General features: G+C 40.9%; 1 protein-coding gene across 1 annotated transcript in view; it reads left to right on the top strand.

Annotated features, from left to right (window-relative positions):
• Nucleotides 1–10174: 10174 nt before the first annotated feature.
• The window catches only part of ZNF407 (zinc finger protein 407), a 354338-nt gene continuing 341047 nt past the window's right edge, over nucleotides 10175–23465 (top strand). Inside the window, exon 1 of the mRNA XM_026699460.2 lies at nucleotides 10175–10256. The gene's annotated coding sequence lies outside the window, so the exon portion shown is untranslated. The remainder of the gene's footprint in view (nucleotides 10257–23465) is intronic.

Here is a 23465-nt window from a genome sequence, read left to right as displayed (position 1 = left end):
AGGAGAAGTATTTACTAAATTCAAGGAGGTAACAAGGCACAGTCTGTTGGAAGGACGCCAACCAAGATAACTTCAGACCAAAATAAAACACACTTTGTTTCCATTGTTTGCCAGTATGCAGGTCCAAACTCTTATTCAGTTCTCACACCTGCAGTCCATGAAAAGGATCAAGGCCCTCTCCTTCCGAGGAGACCATGTCTCTCCCTTATCCTCTCCTCCCTGCGTGCCCTAGGATGGATAGGGGATGAGCCTGAGTCATCCTCTGACTGCTCAGCCAGCCTCTGCCCTTCCCCAGCCTCCTCCACAACCTCCAGAGCCACACTTCCACTCCCTGTCAGCTGTTCCTCCTCTCCCTCAGAATCAGTCTCCACCAGGGGCATGACAGATACCATATTTGAGGTTTTCATTTTGAACATGGAATGCAGGAAACTAATCAAAAATACAGGTAGCCCCTTTTGTTCAATGATAGCTTGGAAATATGGCAGCCTTGGAAATGGTACTTTACGGCCCATAAAGCATTTCTAACCATTGCCCCATGATCATATGATTGTGATCTCAGTGTTTGGCAACTGGTTGGCTCTTACGATCAGTTGCCAAGTGCCCTGTGATCATATGATCACCATTTGCAATCTTCTCTGCCATCTACTTTAGAAATTCAATGGGAAAGCCAGTAGAAAAAGTTGCAAGCTGCTGTTGTCTGCTGAGAGGACGCCCTCTCATTTCCAGGGCCTAGTTGGGGGAGCTCCTGCCAAGGGAAGATCAACTCCCTTGGTTGGGTGCAGAAATCAGTTAGAATCAGAATAGATCTGGAAGGCACCTTGGAGGTGTGCTAGTCCAGGAGTGTGAAACTCAAAGCCCGGGGCCCAGATCTGGCCTGCAGGGTGCTTAGATCTGGCCTGTGGGGCTGCCCTAGAAACAGTGAAGGACTAGCTGACAGTACCTCTACCAGCCCTCCTGAGCTTCTTTTTCATTGGCAGAGGTTTTCAGGAGGCCATCTCAGCTGAAAATGGAGCTCGGGAGCCTGTTTTCGCTGGCAGAGTGCTCGGGCCACCACAGGCATCCCCAACACAGATGATGATGAGCTGGCCATGTCCACCCTGGTCACATCCTCCCCAGCTCCCAAGGTCAAACACAACCCTGATTGAGTTTGACATCCCTGTGCAAGTCCAACCCTTTGTTCAAGAGACCCTGTACCATTTCAGCCAAATGACTATCCAATCTCTTCTTAAAAACCTCTGGTGATGAAGCAGCCACAACTCCTGGTGGCAAGCTGTCCCACTGGTTAATTGTCCTTACCGTTCGGAAGTTTCTCCTTAATTCCAGGTTGCTTCTCTCCTTGACTAATTTCTATCCATTGTTTCTCATCTTGATGTGGTGCTTTGGAAAATAAGAAAATAAAATCACTCTGTCCATTTAAAAACCTGGGAATGCTGGGCCTTCCGGTTTGACAGGCTTCAGAGGCAGCAGGAATTCATGCTTGTGCGCGATCCCTGCTGCGCTCGCTGCTGGAGTGCCTTCGATCCAATTGGATTAGGAGGCTATAGTTATCCTGTAGGGATAGCTGATGAGAGGGGAGATTCGGGCAGGGGTCGGGGGATATCGCACCCCTCCTTCCCAGCCGGCTTAACTCCCTTTTCCAAAGGTGGTGGAGCGACAGTCAGCAATGGCCGTCACAAAGAACCTCTCAGCCGGACAAGTTATGTGCTGGAGGAAGTGAAGACAGAGAAAGCTTTTGGCTGAACCGGGATGACAATTAACATCTGAATACCCTGGAACTTTGGCTTTTTAAGTGATATATTGTTTCCCAGAAGATCGTTAAGCTGCGGTGGAAAGTAAAGGGAAAGTTTTTTCTCTCCTCACTTTCCTTCCCACGGAGACAGCAGATGGAAATCGGAAATACCCGCTTTGGCAGCAGAAGGTACTAACTTTCAAAATTGAAGCCAAGGGGACATTAGATTTCTAAACACTGATACTTAAAAATTTAAATCTTTTTGCTTTAAGTGGGAAGGAAGAGAGGTAAATGATTTATACTAACGTTTGTTGAAAGAGACTGCTTGGAGTTTTATAAGATTAGAGATTAAATCGCAATAAAACTTCCAAAAAATGCCTTGGAATTGTGTAATTGAATTTTGCCCCAGGAAGAGAAAGTAGGAGAAAGTGAAACAGACTGTGCTGATTGTGCTGATTTTGATTGCTTGATGACTTTGGGACCTTAACTATCTTTTGAAAGACTAAGAAAACATTTGGATTGTTTTAAAAAAAATTTCTTTCACAATGGTATCTGTTGAAGAACTGAAAATGCAATTTGAAAAATTAAGAGAAGAGGAAGAGGAAGGCAAGGGTTCTTTTGGATCTATCCTTTGCTTTTTAGAAATGGCAATTTCTGCTTACCAGGAAATGCAACAAGAAAAAGGCTGGGATGATGAAGAAGAAGCCATCTTTAATGGACATATGATTTTAAAAAAGGGTAAAAAGGAGAAGAAAATGAAGAATTTAAATTCTAGAAAAACAACCAAGAAAGGGTGAAGTAAGGTGAAAAATCGATATAATGATAGAAAGCAACAGAAAAGAGGAATACAACAGAGAGGGGAGATTAAAAAGTTGGAGATTGGGTGGGGGGGGAAAGGTTAGATTTGACAAGGAAGGAAGGGATAAAGTGAAGGGAAGTTATAAAGGCTTAAAACAAGACGTTAACAATTTTTTTTCAGAGATAAAGGGTAAAACATAATCTAAAAAGAGATTCTGCAAAAGTACATAAGATTGTATTTTAGTATTTGTATTTGAAATATGTGTTAATAGAATACTGTAGGGATTGTGTAATTAATGTGTAATTAGTTTAATTAACTAATTTGTTATGGAACACTATTTTTAATATACTATAAGATCATTATGTTTTATATTTTAAAATGTTATGTAGAATGTACTAAACAGAATCAGAATAGAAACTATGTATTATTTTAAGTGTTAAATTTGGGGGGAAAATAGAAAGGTGTCATACTTTAACCAGTCACTACAGGAAAAAGTTTGTGTTAAAGAGAAAGATAAATGGATAATTGAAAAAGAACGGACAAAAGATACAAGTGTAATGATTTAAATTGAGATTAAATAAATAAAATAGAATTAAGAGAGTGAAAAGAGGGGAGAAGATATATGCAAAATATAGAATTTTAAATAAGATATGAAATAGTATATAAGCTGAACATGAATTTGATTTACGTCTGTACAAAAAGTTATAACCCGGGGTTAAGCCGCTTTCTAAAAAGAAGTTTTATGTTTTTATGTTATGTGTTTTGTTAGTCTATGTTTGTTTATTGAGGATTAATGATGTTGGATAAGAACATATGAAATAGTAATAATATGAAATATAGTAATATGAAATACATGAAAGTATAAGTTTAATGAATAAAATTGAACAGAAATAAAGGAAGAAACAGTGAGAAGATGGAAAACAGTAATAAGATATGAAGTTGAATATATAAGATGCATATTAAATTGTGTGTGGAAACGTGATAATCTAGAACTATATTGTACTTAAATGAGATGTCTTATTTGTTTTGTTAAGTAGTTGTTAGAAAATATGTTTTATGTTCTTATGTCTTATGTTTTGTTTGTGTACTCTCTTTGAAAATTAATAAAATTTGTTTTTTTTTAAAAAACAAAAACCTGGGAATGCTGGGATTGCTGCCATTGAACAAAACTATCATGTGGGCATCTCACTTAATGACCACTTCATTCAATGACCAAGATTCTGATTCCAGTTGTGGTCGTAAGTCAAGTTCTACCTCATACATTATATCGACAGAGTCACACATGCAGGTCTTCTGTGAGGACCTTTTTTTACTATGAAATAAACTTCCTCAAATCCTTCACTTCGAAAGACAAAAGCTGTTTTAGGCAGCGATTTGGTGCTTCCTGAAATCTCATGAAGCACCACATAGCCAAAACCGTAATTGCTTGCAGCATTTTAATAAGATCAGCTATTTTGACACTAATTAAGCAGAAGACTACTAAAACTAAAAGCAATTAAAAACAATATGTGAGAATTTGCTTGTGGCTCTTTCTGATGAGCACTAAAGGAAGCCAAAAGTTTTTCTTATTCTACAATATTCATAATTGCAAGGCTCATGAACAGCCCAATTAGATTTAAATTCCCCATGAAAAATATAGCTTTATATAGCACACAATCTCACATCATGTATTCCTGGGGGAAAATTATAGATTTTTTTTTGTTAATTGCCCACTTGTCATAATTTGCACATTCCACATGTCTTGCTCTTAGAACATTTGGGAACACTATTTAAAAGGAAGCTACCTCTATTCAAGGATTGATGTTTTCGTGACATCAGTGATTGGTTTTATATGGAGTAGGAGGGGAGTCATTTGCAGAGTGAAATACTGTCTGCACCAGCAAGTTTTAAGTATCTGATCTGTTTACTTAGAATAGGAGCCGTAAGGATGCTAGCTTGCAGGCACAGATGAGAGACATCTGGTCAACAAATAACAACTGCTCAGCTTGTATGCCATGAAGCACAAAGCAAACAATCTGATGACCAGTGGGAAAGGTGGGAAGAAGCAGCATCCTGTGTAAGCTGCTCCAACTGGATAGCTTCGAAGGCTGAGGCTACAAATCGTTTTTCAAAGGACGAGCAATTGTAGTAGTTGGGGAGTAATGCAAACTGAATGGACTATAGGACATATCTAGGATTCAGAATGTCATTTCCCCCCCAAGTATTTGATAAGATGATCTTTTCTTTATCTGGATTGTGCATATTTGAGGGTGTTTATGGTATTTTATGAGCTTCAGTATGGTGAAAAATTGTATGCCAGTTTTCTGCAGCTTTTATTGGGGCAGCTCTAGGACACTGCAAAAAGGGGCTTGGGATTTATACACAGATGATGCTGTAGGTCAGGGGTTTCCAACCTTGGCAACTTTAAGCCTGGCAGACTTCAACTCCCAGAATTTGCAAAGCTGGCTGGGGAATTCTGGGAATTGAAGTCCGCCAGGCTTAAAGTTGTCAAGGTTGGAGACCCCTGCTGTAGGTTATTAAAGAAAAAAATACAAACACTTTTATTTCTACTTGGAAACTTCTGGACTTTGTACTTGAAATGAAAAAAAAAAATGAAACTCTGATTTTGGGTTTTACCAATTAGATAGATTTGTTGTTATAGAAATGGCTATACTAGAATAGTTTATACTATTATGTAAAAGTAAAAAGTCGAGGTTTGATGTTAATGCCTTATTCTACTGCACCAAAGGGAGTCGGAAATCAGTGCCTTTCCCCTCCCCCCTTTGCTTTCCCCCCCTTTTCTCTTTCCTAACTTCCCTACTATTTACTTTTGTATTTTTTTTTGTATGCTATATTATAAACTAATAATTTTTTTTAAAAAAAAAATGCTGTAGGTTATTCACCACTGGTATATAAAAACCTACATCCTATTTTAGGTTAAACTAACTGCCTATCTAGCCCAGTGTTATTCACCCTGATAGCAATGGTTCTTCAGCTTTCCTTTTTACAGTTATAAAGGAGATTCTTATACAGGTAATCCTTGTCTTACAACATTTCGTTTAGTGACCATTAAAAGTTACCACGGCACTGAATAAAGTGACCTATGGCCATTTTCCACAGTTACAACCTTTGTAGCATCCTCATGATCATGTGTTCAAAATTCAGATGCTTAGCAACTCGTTTAAAGCTCTGACCACTGCTGTGCCTCAAAGTCATGTGATCCTCTTTTGCAACCTTTTGACAAGCAAAGTCAATAGGGAAGCCAGATTCACTTAACAACTGGGTTACTAACTTATCAGCAGCAAGGATTCACTTGAGAATTGTGGTAAGAAAGGTACTAAAATGAGGCAAAATTCACTTAACATAAATTTGGGGCTCAATTGTGGTTAGAAGTTAACTTCCTATATTCAATATGTCAAATGATTATCTGATTCCTTTGTCAGGGGCCTAACTAAATGGAAAAATAAGAGCCAAACAATAATTTATCACCCAGTATCTATTTGGAAACGAGGTTGGTTAATGTAAATCAAATGGTTTGATCAAGTGGTTTATAATTAACATGTTTGGACAGCTAAACAAACAAGAGAAGCTGAAATAAACATGAAGATAAATGACTTGGACAGAGAACTTCATTTTTCTGAACCGTTGACTCAGCTTCCAATGGCAAGAGGAGGGGATTCTTCTACTGTTTGGTTCTGCAGCTGTGCTGAGATGCTCTTTTATCTTCTTATATGCAACTGTAAAAGATGTTACGAACGGGGGGGGCTTCAAATATTTTAGCAAAGGATTCTCTGCCCGTTTGTGGGGTGGGCGTGGCTATGGTGGGCATGGCCTAGTCAGCCTCCTGCACCATGGCGGGGGTGGGGGTTGCCCTCTCTGGGCTCCAGAGGCTTTCTTTGAGCCTCTGGGAGGGCGAAAATGGCCTCCCTGGGCTCCGGAGGCTCTCTGGAAGCCGGAAACGGGCCCATTTCTCAAACTTCTGGGAGGCTCGTTTGTCGTCCTCCCTGAGTGGGGGCTCCTGGGAGGGGAGAGTTGAGCAAGGCTAGCCAGGAGTGGGATTTGGGGGTTCTCCAAACGGCACAGAATCTTAGTTAGGGGCTCTCCAGAACCCCTGCAACCCCCAGCCCACCCCTGCTTATGAGATATGCATAAAACAGATAGAACATGCTCCTACTCATATTCTTAGAAGTTTGGGAGATTTCCTTAAGTAGAATTAGAGCGCTGTTTCCAGGGGACTTTTCTTATTGTGCACTAGCTAAAACCGTAAGGAATGCAATACCGATGTGCAGCAGGAAAAGCTGTCTCTGAACCAGATGCCTGATGTTTGTGTTCTTCCTTACCGTATTGATTTTATTCCTTGTTTGAAACTTCATTTCCCTTTAAAAATAAAGGCATTTATTCTGTAACAAAAACATTGGCATTGTTATTTGTTCTTTGAAGCTCAGAGAGTGGCACTGAGACTGTGTTAAAACAAGTTTGAACCTCTGAGCTGCAAGGTATTTTTTTTCCTTATTTAGAAAACGGTCAGGGCACACACCCCAACTGGCACACATCTGGGCACACACCCCAACTGGCAGAGCCAGATTGTGTAACAGGATATATAATGTATAAATTATTTTTAAATAACCATAACAAGTTTTCAAAACTTCATTATGTTATTTAAACCATATACTCAAGTAGTTTTTGTACTGTACAGTGTACAATGCAATTTCCACACACAATTCAATGGAATTTTTTTTTACTTATACTGTACATAATGATAAGAAAAGGCTGGGACTTAACTTGCAGCAAAATATACAATTTTTAGGTCCTCTTCAAATTTCCTGATAGACGTATGGTTATATTATTTGGTACCTGCTTTTGGGAATGTGTTTTGTTCAAAACTATCCTGTTATGTTGCTTCAGTTTGATTTGGCATATAGAGCTTAATGGACTTAACACCAGTAGTTTAGGTTCGTACCACAATGCAGGAATATTAACTGGTTAAATAAATGGAATATTTTCAAATATCAAGGGGATGGGGACCTATTTTTGAACATCCCTCATTAAAATCTGCTAGGTCCTGCAGTATTTCTAGCCCATCCATCTTGATTTGCTGGAATGGTTTTCCCCCTTGAATCAAACATTCAATGATGTTCAGAAACTCAACATGATTCAGTTGCATATATAAAAGAGACTTCATGGGCTACATAGCTATAACATAGAAACATATCTAGTATCTTCATAGATGTGCACCTATGCAATAAAACAGTGAAGAGGTCATTTATATGACAATTTTTATAGTGGAGTCTATCACTACTAGATTGGTATGCTAATACTATACTGCTAAAGATAATTGTAACATTTGAATGCTGAAGAAATAAACCTACATAAGCCTAAATGATAAATGAATTAATCTAATTTAAAAATGTAGCCCAAAGGGGCTAAATATACAAAAATGAAAAAATGAAAAGCAACCCCAGGTGTTTCTTTTATAAATACATTGCACTAAAATAAAAAGAAATGAATTTCAGTATTTTTATTTTGTAAATTTGTGAACTTTCTATTTCCCTTATTCTATAATTCTACTTACAAATGAAATATAACAAGAAAAAACATTTACTAGAAACAGCTCTAGTTTTGTAAAAAAAAAAAAAAAGCAGCGCTAATGAGACTTATCTATGTCCGCTGTACACCCTCTACTGGCTACATGAGGTTTTACAGAATCTTTTCTTAAATTCAAATCTTGTATTTTTTTTATTAGAACCAGTATTGCTATAATTACTTTTAAAATGCTTTCTTTTGCATTATAGTTTCGTTGCTTGATTTCAGAAGCAATTACAATTTTGTATCTTTTTTTTTTTGACCAAGAACTGCACTGTCAACAGTAACACAGTTATGAAGTGATTCTGTGCTTTGTCAGGTCGCAAAAGGCGATCACATGGCCTCAGGATATTGCAGTCATCATAAATACATTCCAGTTGCCAAGCATCTGAATTTTGAACACATGACCATGGGGATGCTACAATGGGTGTGAGTGTGAAAAAGTTGTAAGACACTTTTTAAAATGCTGTTATAATTTTAAACGGCCACTAAATGAATAGTTGTAAGTCTGGGTTTGGGTTTTGGCAAACGTGGCACTATGGCCATGCATCTCCACTTTGATCTCGTCCGTCAGCGACCCACAAGTCTTATGATTTGTTCGGATGGAACTTTGCAACCCTGCTGCCACATTTTTTTTTTTTTTTAAGACAGAAGGCAGCTTTTTCCTGGCAACTCTTCGAAACAAACCATACCTGGTTTAGTCTTTTTCTAATTGTGCTGTCATGGATTTGAACATTTAACATGCTAACCAGAGTGTGAGGCGTAAATCTGGGATTTATTTATTTTGCCATTTCTCTGAGTATGGCACAGTGTCACCTTGGGGTGAATTTGCTGGGACGCCCATTCCTGGGAACATTGGCAACTATCTTGAAGGTTTTCCACCTATGAATAAATCTTCCGCACTTTTCTGAATGAGGGACTTTCAATTCTTGGGAAATGGCCTTATAACCCTTTGCAGATTGATGGGCAGCAACAATGGCTTCTCTAAGATCACTCTTGATAATTTCCCCCTTTGACATTGTGTTAACACCCACCTCAGTGCCAGAGACCAGCAAACCCCCTCCCCAAATTGGCTTTTATAGTGAAAGGATTAGAGCATCTAGACTTAAGAGAGTGCACCTAACGCAACTTTTGATATTCCTTGCTACTGAGCTGAGCTCCATTGTAACCTCATGGCTCTATCTGCAAAAATAAAGCCTCCAGGCTAACTGCTAAGTAGCCTAGCTAAAGTAACTTGTGAAATGAAAAATGTGAATTCTGCCTGTTTGCTGCAACATAATGTGAGATAGCAACCCCAACAAAGCTCTGGGCTATAGGCCAGAAAATATATTCCTTTCCCCTTTCTGAGGTCCTTTTGTTTCAGACTGTGAAAATAATGAGCTTTTGCATGAACGAATGGATATGAAATTATGTTTCTAACACTATGACGATCTTGTGCAAGTGGTGTAAACTATAAAAAGTTCAAGAAAAAGTCCTGTCTCCCATGCACCTGCTTTTTCTCTTTGCCTTGCTGTTTAAAGTGGGAGATGAAAGGTCGCCCAGTTTTGTTTTGATCAGATTAAAAACTGATCATCAGATTGCCTAGTGTTTAGAGTTTCGTTGATCAGATTCTGAAGAGCACCCCCCCAAAAAACCTAACACTTAGAAAGAGTCACAAATGGCCAGCCGGCTGTCAAGATTCACTGCTCTGGAGGAAGCCTGGAAATACCGTTAAATAATAATATTAGAATAAGAATTAGAACAGAATGGAATTCTTTATTGGTCTTTATTTATCCTCATGATTGATTTATCCTTTATTGGCCCTTATTTTATCTTTTAAAGCAGGGGTCTCCAACCCTGGCAACTTTTAAGACTTGTGGACTTCAACTCCCAGAATTCCTCAGCCAGCAAAGCTGTAGACTTGAACTGCACAAGTCTTAAAGTTGCCAAGGTTGGAGACCCCCGCTTTAAAAAGTTCCGTTAAAACACACACACACCAAGTCGCGCACACCTCCCCACGCGGCTCTTCCCGCGGTTAACTGTCACGACGTTTCCGGTTTTCCCGCCCACCCCTCCCGTGGGACGTTACGTAGCACGTTCCGACAATGACGTCTGACGCCGATTCTACGGCACGCCACTTGTGACCAAGATCATCACAAGCGGAGGAAGACGGCTCCCCCCCCTCTGGTAAGCAAAGGCCGACGGTTGGCGGTTACCGGGCGTTGCAGGAAGGCCTCCGCCTGCGACTGTTATAGGAGTCAATCTGTGGGTCTGATGGTTTTCTCAGACTTTCACCGGACCTTTTTCGTTTCCGTAGGGCTTTTTGGGCCTTTCTGCTGCCGTCGTTTTTCCCTCCTCCTCCTTCCTCCTTTAAAAAAATACAAGTTTTTGGCCAATCAATACCCGTTGCTGCCACCCGAGGTTGATGAACCAATTTCTGAGTGGTTGGGCGAGGAGGGCGGGAATATAAATGCATATGGCGATTGGCTAAGGCGGCAATATTTTAAGTGGGGGGGGGGGGAAGAGTTCATCTCTCGAGTGCGCATGCGAGGGAATCATTACGGCTTCTGTCAGTCGTAGTGCGCAGGTTTTAGGCGCGACGGCTGTTACTCAGAAGTGCCGAAGGGACACCCTCCCCGCACCCCGAGAAGCTTTTTGGAGAGTTTTTAAATTGACTTCACTGAGCCCTGACTCTGCTTTGCGCGACAAAGTTTGTTGTGCCCAGGCGGCTTTGTCCGTTAGGTCTATTACAGATAGACTTGCAGAAATCCGGATCGCAAAAACCGAGGCGACCCATGAAATAGCAGCAAAAAGCTCAGAAAACCCCAATTCTGCGCTTCTGTCTAGCAAATTATATTCGGAAATATGTACTAGGCACAAATCTAGGCCGTTTGAGTTACCTTACGTCAGGGGTGTCCAAATTTGACAATTTTAAGGCTTGTGGACTTCAACTCCCAGAATGCCTCAGCCAGCCGTGAGGAATTCCGGGAGTTGAAGTCCACAAGTCTTAAAAGGCCAAGTTTAGAGACCCCGTTCTAGAGAATAGTTAAAAATGAAGAGCTTAGAGCAGTATTTCTTCTTCTTAGCAACTTTAAGATGTCTTAAGATCTTGGCAGTTTTAAGATTTGGGGAGGTGACGTCCACACACCCGAAGTTTGCCAATGTGGTTTAGAGTACGATCTCTCAACACACACTCCTGCTAGAATCAGGGTTCTCCAACCTTGGCAAGACTTGTGGACTTCAACTCCCAGAGTTCCTCACCCTGTGCTACATGGTTGTCATTCTGTCAAGATTTCTGCCAAAGTCTGTCTGATGAGTGGATCCAACAAGAGAAGTGGAGCCAGATGAAGGATGTGATGTACTTCTCAACTGAATTAAAAAGTGTGCAGCGTTATGGAACATTTCTCTTGTAATAAAAAGACCCTGTTTTGAATATTTTTAAAGCATGCTCAGGCATGCTCCTTTGACACTAAAAATTTGTGGCAACATTTGGATGAGCTCTAGGGCTTGCCTTGCAGAAGTTTGGATGGCTTCCGATTGGGGTTCAGTATTATAATGCTAAACAAAATGCAGGCACTCTGAAACTTTGTGAAATCTTAATAAATTAAAAGATCAAGGCAAGATACAGTATTGGTGTCCTACATACAATTGTGTTTATGTTAAGGTTCTCTTCAAAATAGCCCATAGCAATGCTGGTACAGAATATCCCCAGGCTTTTGAAGCAGCAAGGTGTTCTATATTTCCTGGGATGAGTATATTCTGCTTAGCAACTTCCTTCAACTTGGATTGTATATAGTGGGCTTCAACTTCTGTAATCCCTTTGCCAGAAAACCTTTTTATTTGACTATCATTGCACTGTTAATGTTTTCAGATTGGGGTAGGCTGAAACAGAATAACCACAGCAATTCCGTACCTGGAATAAAAGGTCAATCTGTTTAGATTCTTTCATGTTACCAAAGCTTTCTGGAACAGGAGAAATCTGCGGATGTTCTTCAATGAGTTTTTCACAATTCCTGTTAAGAATATGATAGCAATAGTAATAGATGATGATCTATGAGATTGATGGTATTAATATTCAACATCCAAATAATGAGATGTCACCAATAGTGACTAGGTATTGTAATATTAAGGAAAAAGCCTGAAGCCTGATAGCTGCCTGAATATATCCATGTGGTTTTCTTGGGAACAGAATATAAATACTTTGTCATTTATATCATGCAGCCTGATTTTTGACTTTCCAGTATGAGTCAGGACTTTAAAAAAAATGTTTGGGAAGAGCTAAGAGTTTGATGTCGATTTACATCTTGAATAAAAAGGGATGTAGTTTTGCTCAGAAGAATATTTATTATAGAATGTATCATTCAGTTTATCTAGCTCCCTCATGTATGTTGCTTGTATAGTGGCAAAGATTTGCCTTAAGGTTTGTGCAGTACTCAATTTTTCTGGGAAAACTAATTCTTTGGAGTATACAGGGATGCTTACATAATACCTAATGAAAACTTCTCTTAGCAAATTGGGGTTCCATGGCTGCAACAAATTATTCTGGGCTTAAGAATTTGCTGACAGGTATTGTGTGTGTATTTCAAAGCACTTTTTTTTTCTTTGAATCCAAAACACTACATAATCCCAATCTGTGTACTTTTAAAAAATAGAAAATAGCCATAGATACTTTTATTTATTGGCCTGGATGTTGTGATAGAACTATCTAACATGCTGCATGTTTTTTTATGCACTCCAATTGAAGGCAGGAAGGGGCAGGAAGATCTTGCTGCAGTGACTCATGCTTAGACTACTGCAATGTGCTCTGAATGCAGCTGCCTTTGAAGCTGCAGTTGGCTCAGAATGCAGTGGCCCTTGTGCTGATTGAGGTTTGCTGGTAGCAGCATGTTAGTCCGGTGCTACAGGCCTTGCACTGGTTGCCAGCAAGCTTCCTGGTGAAGCGTAAAGTGCTGGAACTAACCCCCAAAGTGCTACATGTATTGGCACCTAGTTATGTACAGGATGTCATCCTCTCATTGGAATTGGCCTGACCAGTTTGGTAGAAACTATCAGCAATGCCAACCTTCATGGAGGTGAGGGTGATCGAGACTAAACAATGCTGCTTTTAAGTTGCTGTGCCTATTATTTGGAATGATGGTTATACAAAGATAACCTTAGTGAAGGAGTGCAAGAATTGTTAAGAGCAACTAAATGGCAACTTACCCTAGGAAAGGAGAAAGTGTGAGAAATTCAAAACAACTCTGCTAGGATACTGCTTAGTATACTAGGAGGTAGAAGGATATTCTGGCAGGTTTTTGAGAGTCTGTTGTTACACCCCACATCAGTAAAATGACATTATTGAAATCCTTGCTCTTCTCTTTCCTCACCTGGCCTACCTCAAAGAGTTGACAGCAGCTTATAACAGAATTGTGCAGAGAGGGCATTTGGGCCTCGATTCCATCTTGGCTTGTTTATAGTTTGGTTTGGTTAAGTTTATTTTACTCTGTATCGATTACTTTGTAGATTTCTTCTTTGAATACTTTATTGTATAATTTTTAATGTATCTTGCTTACAAACTGATAAAATTTGTAGAAATTTGGCATTCTGTAAATATAATAATAATGGTTGTGGTTTCAAGTAGCCATATAATTCAAGTAACAAACAATATTGAGCTTTTAGTGCAAGATTGAAGCATTTTTCTTATTTTAAACCAGTTGCAAATGTAATTACAGTCTTCTACTTTAACTTGGGTATATTTTATGCATGGTCAAATCTTAATGATACACATTGCACAAGGATACACATAATGAAAGTTTTTTGAGCTGCTCTATGAAACAAATTAGGTTCCCCAATCTGGGCATAAGCCAATGCGGGGATTTTAATACCCAGAATTCCTCAGCCAGCATAGCTTTTGGTGACAGGTCAGAATCAAAGCTGGTATTCGTATAGGTCATTTACATTTAAAAAAAGACTGATACAGAATTTTTAAAACATACATATTTTGCTTGACAAAGTGGGTGATGTTTAACTCACTTTAAGGATGTCTTTGAACAGATACAATGCTTTTTAGAACATTTAAAAAAAATACACAAGGGCATGCAAGCTACCTAGAAATTAATTTGAAATGTATTTAATAACTCTGCCATGTATGCATACAATGTATGTCCATGTAGATTTGTTAACAACAATACAGAAATTGTTTGCCTTTATCTTCTGGAAATTGTGTTTTTTAAAATTGGCTTTCCAAACTAGACTATAACCCTGTATTTCCTGGTGCTATCCGATCCAAGTGTTCAGTTTACTGAGGCTTAAACTGGGTAAACAGGTTTAGTTGCTACATCTTGTGTATTCTTTCTTATACTTGTGAAGGAATTAGGTAAGAAAACTGCTACAAATGCATTAGGAATAACACTGTACCTAGAGTTGGATTGCACCAGGAGGATACATTTAGTCTATTGTTAAAGTCGGGCGGTTGCTGTGGAGGATGTTCGTCGTTTTGGAAAGAAGCAGGTAGTTAAAAATGGTCTGGAAATTGTTTAATTCAGAACACATTTTTCTGCATGGAAAGGACATTGGTGTATGGTTACCAAACATCTAGCCAAAGGAGAACGTGTCCCTCCTTTTTGTCCTCATGTCCTGCACCCAAATAGTATCTGATCTGAGTAGCTATAAACTGTCTCTTCCTGAACAGCTTTTTTCCAGAGCTGGTCCAACCACAGAAATAATTAACAAACAAATGACAAACAACAGTTAAAAATACAGAAAAAGAATAAAATTGGCTTATATGTTTGCAATTGCAATGAGGATAACTATAAAATAATTATCCAATTATAAAAGCCTAAACTTATGTCACCTTAATTTTACTCATATAATTTACTGTCTCCAAGAGTTCAAAGTGGATTATGTGGGCGTCTCTTTTCACTTTATCCTTAAAATAGTAATCCTTTGAAGTGGGTTGGTCCACAGCTACTTTCAAAAGCAAGACTGAGGTATAGAAAAAGCCAATCTTCCATTATGGAGGAAGGCAAGAGTTGGCAAAACTGCTTTTGTTCAGTAGTAAGGACAGTTAAAGGATTAAAGGCCAAAATGAATATCCAACCTCTCTAACTATCTCCTCTCTAAAGAATTCAGGTCAGTTTCCCCAGTTTTGGAGGATTTAAAAGGGAAATATATACCTGCTGTTCCTGCAACACATGGTTTCCCCTTGTCATAGGGAATCCTAAAAATGCACAAAGTTTTTTTAAAAATCTCAAATATTGCCCACATAAAGGAAGGCCCGGGTGCTTGCAGGAGCCTGGAGTTCTAAAAATGTTAGGAGCTCTGTTACCTGGAGAATTACTACACCTTTTGTTTGCCTATATGTACAATTTGTCAGTGCTTTTGTGGTTTTAATTGTTGTGATATGACAATTTTTGGGATTTGTTGCCCAAAATCAGTTGGATTGAGATGGGCAGTTATAGAAAAGGAAGGAAGGAAGGAAGGAAGGAAGTCACCAATGGGCTAAAATTTAATTCCAGGGATGGCATTCAGCTTTGTTCTGGTATTTTCCTCGTCATTGTAGTTGTGCTCTTAAAGTTGTAGCAACGTTTCGGCAGAATCTCATCTGCCATCATCAGGCTTCTGTGTAGTGTTCATCTGGATGAACACTATACAGAAGCCTGATAATGGCAGATGAGATTCTGCCGAAACGTTGCTACAACTTTAAAAGTACAACTACAATGACGTAGCCTGGGGCTTTGATGTTTTTTTTCACATGGTTTATCTATGTGATCTTACCTTATGGATCATCCTATGATCATATTGTCATTTTTTTGAATGATTTGTACACAAAATGTTAGGTATTTCTAAGAAATGCAAATAAAACCTTAACCAAAATTGGGATTTTTTTTATGTGGGGATTGTAGAGGACAAGGTTTATGGATGCAGGGTATTGATTTTGGCAAGTTTCACTACATTCTTCCGCCTTTCCCAACTTGGCTGACAATCTAAAGAAGGAAAGATTTGACAAATGTACATCAGTTGCCTTCTGTCTTGAAGTATAGGTTCATAGTACAAGTATATAATAGTCCCATATTAAGAGGTAAGCATATTTACTAATAGTTGTGTATTATAACTGAACAGGCAAGTAGCTTAGATTTATGGTAAATCTTCTAGTGAGGACAACATATCACCACTTCTGATGCTTATCTTATTTGAAGATTGCTTTTTGAATTTGCTGTGTGTGCACATGTTGTGCTCATGTAGTTGGCAGCAGTACTGAAAGGATCCAAATATAAAATGACAGTTTGGTAACAAACCTCCCAAGGCTCATGAATTTTATTATTACACACATGGAACTTTTGAATTTTTGACAAAATGTTTTCTTTCAAGAGGAGGAATATTATAGGATAAGCGTGAATTGCATGGTAGAATTCTAGAATTTAGACAAAAGGAAAACCCTAGTGCCTAGAATTTGATTCTTCTCAGCTAAGCTGTTTTGCATTCGTGGTGAACGTTCATTCATACAGTTCTCTTTAGGGACAGGATGATTTTAGCGATTGGTTGCTATGATTGGAGAGGGAGCATCATTTTCTGTTTTTGTTTTTTCCACATAACATGTAACATTAACCCGATGGTATGATGTAAGCAAGTGATGGGATTTTTTACTTTTACTTTTCTGCATCTCTTTTCTGTCTACCTTTTAGTTCAGGAAAAAAATATTTTTGTGTGTGCATAGATTGGCGAAGAAAAAACATCCATGGCTAAGGATAAATTTGAAGCTGGGTCACCGCAAACCTAGTTTAACATGTTAACTATGACACCTCAGTGGTTTTGTATTGTGGGTTGCTTTAGTGCCCCTATATTTGTTATTCAACTTATATATTTATAAATAAAATGCATTGTTGAAAACACAGTCTCTGCTTTCCAAACAAATGAGATATGTGAAATGTCCCTATACTTTGTATAGTTAGGCATGTCACAAAGTTTCATGAGTAAGTTTAAGAATAAATGAAAAGTAGATCCAGTTTGATTAAATTTTCTACTCACTGTATATGAGTTTCATTGAACTTTGAGAAATAATTTCCTATACTTGGAAATAATGTATAGGACTATACATTTTCACTAATTCAACAATTTTAGATTTATATCTGTTGAAAAAGTTCCAAAGTTTACAGGAGGCCCATTTTTCTAATGTTACTCTACAGTGTATGTGTTTCCATTTCTTGGCAATGTCCTTCAGTTTTACCTGATATACTACAATAAAACAGTAGGACTGTATGGTATTTAGATTTTTATTCAGGGCTGAAAGCACATTATAAATGAATAAATAAACTATACAGTAAAAATGCTTGAGATGAGGGTAGATTTACATGAAGTGAATTTTTATTCTCCCCCCCGACCAAGAAAATGGATTGTGTTTTCAATAAACATGCATGCAAGTGGAAGTAATACTGCCAAGCAATCATAATGAAACCATGGTGGAAGTCAAAGGGATTTCTAAAACAAAGCCACATAGAGAATTGTGGTTTATAAAACAAGATCTTCAGTATACTTTAATTTGTCTGATCCATCAGTACTGTAGGGGTAATTTCCAGTAAACCCAGACTTGAAATAGAACAGTTAACAGCCTGTTTCAGTTTGTGCATGGACAAGCTGAATCTGTATATCTGTACTCCTTCCATTTTGGAGTCATTGTGGTCTGAATGAAGATACTGCAATTCACAATTTTTGAGCCGTTGAAATTTCAAATGTTTAAATGCTTTGCTCTTCTATTTTAGCTAGCATACTTTCCCCCCTCCCCCCCCCCTGTAATATCTGGGAGGACGGTTCAAGAACGGAGGCAAGACTCAGATAGTAACTAAAGTTCTTTATTTGTGACTTCAGATCTGAGCAACTAACCCCAGCTGCAGCAGCCCCTTATATAGGGCTGGCTGCGGCTAGGCAGCCAATGAAGGCAATTTGAGTTTGCCACTCTTGGCAGGGCCAATCGCGGCAGCCCGTTTACTGGCCAATCGCATCAGTCTATGGCAACCAATCACGATTGGCTTTCAGCGGGCCAATCAGATTTGCAGGCTACGAGCCTGCTAGTCCGGAACACCCCCCCTCTCGGTACCATTTAAGGGGTGGAGTAATATAGTCTCGCAGGTAGGCAGGTCTTCGCACCTGTCTGCCTGACTTACGCAGTTCCGCTTGACCCTGTTCAAACCCGGGTTCAGATGGACTGCTTGCTGGATCAAACAGGAACGGTGAACCGGTGTCATGGTTAGGGCTCTCCTCTGGTGCTCCCGGGGTGATGGAGTCCTCAGCCTCGCTGTTACTGCCATGCCTCCCGGGGCTCGCTGAACCTGCCTGGTTGCTGCTTCTTGGCGAAGCGTTTGACTGTCCAGTCTCAGCTGCAGTTGGTGAGTGTTGCCAACCATGGTGCGGTGATCTCGGTGTTAGCTCAGAATAAACAGGTGTTGGTTCTAATTCTGAGTTCACTGCTTTCCCTCCCCCCAGTGTCAAAGTTAGGGTCAGGGTTGGAAGATGTGGTTAGTCTAGAGCGCAGTTGGTCAATACGGCATTTCCATGGTCTGCCATCAGTGGTGAGTAGACGGTAGGAGCGGGGACCCGTAACTTGAGTTACCTGGGCAGGAATCCAAAGGGGATCCCCAGAAAATTTTTTTGCGAAAACAAGGTCTCCTACCTTGAAAACACGGTGCTTGCTGCTGGAACCCAGGGGCTTTTCCGGGGTGTAGGCAGGGTGCAAATGATCTAGAGGCGATCTGAGTTTCATCAGGAGTTCAGCTGGGCTCTTGTTGGTTGTGCTGTTTGGTGTGATGTGTTGCAGGAGCAGCAGTCTTCCAGTGGCTCGGGTAGCGTTGAGCGGCTCAAGGCATCTGTGTGGGGAATAGATTTCCCGGGGCGGTATTTTAATTGATAGTCGTAGGCGGCGAGAAATTCTGACCATCGCGTCATTCTGGGGGAGAGAATGTGTGGAGTAGGTTTGTCGCCCTCCAGGATCCCAAGTAGTGGCTTATGATCCGTTATAATAGAAAACGGCCTCCCATAAACATATTCATGAAATCGTTTTATTGCAGAGACAATAGCAAGGGCTTCCTTATCTAATTGGCAATAGTTTCTTTCTGTTTTTGATAGAGTTCGTGAAAAAAATGCAATTGGTGCTTCTGAGCTGTTTGGTAGGACGTGGCTCAGGATAGCCCCTACCCCAAATGGTGAGGCATCACACATGACAGTCAAAGGTAGTGTCTCGTTATACTGAATTAGTACTGCCTTTGAGGTAAGGAGGTCTTTTACTTGCTGGAAGGCGTGTTCCTCCCGACATCCCCAAATCCGGGATGCCCTTTTATCGAGTAGTCTATGGAGGGGCTCAGCAACAGTGGCCTTCTGGGGTAGGAAGATGTTATAAAAGTTAATAAGTCCCAGGAAGGCTTGGAAGTCAGTTTTGTTTTTGGGTCTTGGGGTGTTTTTGATAGCTGCCAAATTTTTTTCTGTGGGGTGGATTCCTTGCTTGTCAAGGAGGTAGCCAAGAAACTCCACCCTTTCTGTGCAAAGCTGGCACTTTTCCTTCTTAACCTTGAGGCCAGCGTTTTTGAACCTCTGTAGGACTGTTCTGAGATGTTTTTCTAATTGGTTTTTTATGGGTGCTGCTATTAATACATCATCAAAATAGGGCACGACCCCTTTTATTCCTTGTCTCTCCATCAGGCTTTGAAAGATGCCTGGGGCTACGCTTACACCAAACTGGAGTCTGTTGCATTTGAATGCACCATGATGTGTGACTATAGTTTGGGCTTCTGCAGTCTCGGGATCAACTGGTAGCTGTTGATACGCTTGGGCCAGATCTAATTTTGCGAATATTTTGCCACCCCCAAGTGAATGCAGGAGATGTTGAACAACTGGCACTGGGTAGGCGCTCTGCTGTAGTGCGTGATTGAGGGTGGCCTTGTAGTCACCGCAGATTCTTATGGACCCGTCAGGTTTTATGGGGGTGACAATTGGTGTCTCCCATCGGGCGTGGTCAATAGGTTCTAACACGCCTTGCGCAATTAATTTGTCCAGTTGCTCATCAATTTTGGATTTAAGAGCAAAGGGAACTCGGCGTGGCTTTAGACGAATGGGTGCTATGTCGGGGCGAAGATTAAATGAAATAGGGTACCCCTTGTACTTGCCTAGGCTTTCGTTGAACACTTCTCAGAAGTCGTGGACGAGAGCCGCCTCCCAGTCATTGTCTTCAGTGTGATGGATGCCAGCCATTCCGATTCCTAATGGCGCGAACCAGTGAAGACCCAATAGACTTGGCCGGTCTCGGTCTACGATGGTGAGTGGTAGAATTGCCTTATGTCCCTTGAACGAGACCTGCACATGGCGGGTACCTGCGACTGGAATCCGGTTGCCTTGATAGTCTTTTAGTATGAGTCTCTGACTGCTGAGGTCTTGGCGTTGGATGTTGGGGATTAGCTGCTTGAGTGTTCTCCAGGATACCATGGATAGAGATGACCCAGAGTTGACTTCCATGTTGCATGGTTTGTTTTCAGTCGTGACCTCTACTCGGATCTTTTTAGCGTCAAGTGATGAAGTGTGGCCGATGGTGATGGTTTGATGAGCCTCCTCTCATCTGGGGGCGTCATTAAACCTTCGGGGTCTGCTGTACCGGTTCCACTGGTTGCTAGGGCGGTCCCTCTGCGTGGTGGCATTGCCATCGTTTCTCTTTGGGCTGCTCCCTCTGCGTCTGGGGCTGGAATTTCTCTTGTTTCTGCATACCTTCGTGATGTGTCCCCATTTCTCGCAAAAACGGCATATGGCATCTAAGAATCTGCATTCGGATCAGGGGTGGTTTCCCCCACATCCGGCGCATTGGTAGTTAGACTTGCGACCCCGCTGGTCCCGTTGCTCTCGTTTTGCCCGGAGCCTGTGGACTTCTTCTTCCTCGCTGTCTGAGGATGACTCGACGTCTTCGTGATGGGTGGTTGATGTGTACTTGTCTGAAGGTTTCCCAGCATCGTTGGTGGGTTGGCGGTTGGTCCCGCTGGTTCGACGCATTCGTGCTGCCGATTTACGAGTGGCTTCAGCTGCTGTGGCGTCTGCTATGGCATCTGCAAGCGAGATGTCCCCCTTGGCCATGATCTTGCTCTGGACGGTGGGGTCTCTGAGGCCAAGGACGATGCGATCTCTCATGGCTTCTTCGAGGTTGGCGAAGCCACACAAACCACCCAGGTTCCTCAGGTCTGCCACAAAATCCCCAACGCTCTCACCTTCACCTTGGTCCCTCTGGTAGAACTCATGCCTGCGAATGAGAGTTGGCATGGCTGGGGCGTAATGGTTGCACAGGAAGGGAGCAAGGGTGTCCCAATCCATGGTTTTAACTTCAGCTGGCTTGGCTAAGGCTTTAGCCATCTTAAAAACGGCTGGTCCACAATGGGTTAGAAAAACGGCTCATTTCTTGCTGGGCGTGGCATCTTTGAGGTTGTTGGACTCCAGGAACATTTGAAATCTGTCCATGTATGAGTCCCAATCTTCGCTAGCTGGATCGAATGGTGCGGGTGGTATAGCGCTGCTGGCCATGTCGCCGTCGTTGCGCTCTGTCGGCCACGTGCTCCTTCGGCTAGCTCAATTTCAATAGCTTTCGTTGCCTCCACATCCCATCCTCGTCGCCAGTGTTAATCTGGGAGGACGGTTCAAGAACGGAGGCAAGACTCAGATAGTAACTAAAGCTCTTTATTTGTGACTTCAGATCTGAGCAACTAACCCCAGCCGCAGCAGCCCCTTATATAGGGCTGGCTGCGGCTAGGCAGCCAATGAAGGTGATTTGAGTTTGCCGCTCTTGGCAGGGCCAATTGCGGTAGCCCGTTTACTGGCCAATCACATCAGTCTATGGCGACCAATCACGATCGGCTTTCAGCGGGCCAATCAGATTTGCAGGCTACAAGCCTGCTAGTCCAGAACACCCCCGATATCAGGTTTTCTCAATATCTTGTCTCTTGCTGTCTCTCATTACACTTCATTTTTTTCATATTCATTTTTTTCTTCTTTGTTGTACTTTTTTCCCTCTAGCTTTCTCTTAGGCCTTTAAACAAAAGGATATGGTAATATATATCCTAACAGGAAAAAAGCACTTTAACTCAGTTGGGGTGCCACTAATTCAACTGCCAAACACAACTGCAGCACAGTGTGAGTTTTAATTTTTAAATAAAATGGAAACTTTGCATTCTAAATTTAGGGTTTTATAACATTTTTATAAGAGAGCGGTATTTTTCCATGATTGCAACTCATCATAATTTATAGAATGGTATGGGTTTGATAATTATTTTATTGATTTATCTATCTATTTTAAAGTTATACCCCACTCTTCAATCAAAGCAAAGTTTCCAAAGCTGGCTACATAGAAAACAATTAGAACAGCCAATAAAACAATTTAAAACAATTGGACTTAGAACAATTTTTTAAAAGTAAATTGCCCTAAACTAAAGTTTAAAGATCTAGGCCAGGGGTGTCAAACTCAAGGCCTGGGGGCCAGATCCAGCATGCGGGGTGCTTAGATCAGGCTCATTGGGCAACCCTGGAAACAATGAAAGACTGGCCAAGGTGCCTCTGCCAGCGAAAAGAGAGCTTCGGTTTCCCTGGCAGAGGATTGCAGGAGGCCATTCCAGCTGGAAACGGATCTCTGGAGCTCATTTTCACTGGCAGAGTACTCAGGCCACCAAAGGCGCCCTCGACACAAGTGATGTCTAACTGGCCAAAACCACCCTGGCCACGCCCACTCCCCCTGCCCAAGGTCAAGCACAATCCTGTTGTGGTCCTCAATGAAATCATGTTTGGCAACCCTGATCTAGACAAATAAAAATGAGAACAGGCACACAGTCCTTAAAAAGCAAAACAAACCAGACAAAGAACAGAATTGAATTTTTAATTTATTTGTATGTCACTTTTCAAAACAACACTTGTATGTGATAACAGGCAGAGAAACTAATACTGTCTTCTGTCATGAATTTTCCATGAAGATACCAGGTTTCTTTTATGTCTAAATCAGTCTTAGAGCTGGGCTGAAATATCATTCAAGAGTGTTTGCAATTGTTTGCCAACCTCTAGAAACCATCTTGCTTACTTGGATGGATGGATGGATGGATTCTATTTAAGGCCGATGTTTAGGGTGAAAAAACCCTACTTAGTTTAGAAATGACTTCAAAATAGCTGAGACCTGAAGCTTTACATAACCATGTATTATCTAGATTAGAGGGCACAATGTCTCAGTTGTTAAAGATGCTGAGCTTGCCAGCTGGAAAACTGACAACTTGGGTTGGAGACCCGAACACCTTGTGACAGGGTGAGCTCCTGTTATTTGCCCCAGCTCCTGCCAACCTAGCAGCTCAAAACCATGCACATGTGAGTAGATAAATAGGTACCACTTTGATGAGAAGAGAGTACATTCTGTGTGCC

Source organism: Pseudonaja textilis, chromosome 3, assembly GCF_049901715.1.
Source record: "Pseudonaja textilis isolate UNSWEBS1 chromosome 3, rPseTex1.2, whole genome shotgun sequence".
In the NCBI taxonomy this organism is placed as follows: Eukaryota; Metazoa; Chordata; class Lepidosauria; order Squamata; family Elapidae; genus Pseudonaja; species Pseudonaja textilis.
This window is presented reverse-complemented; position numbering and strand designations above follow the sequence as displayed.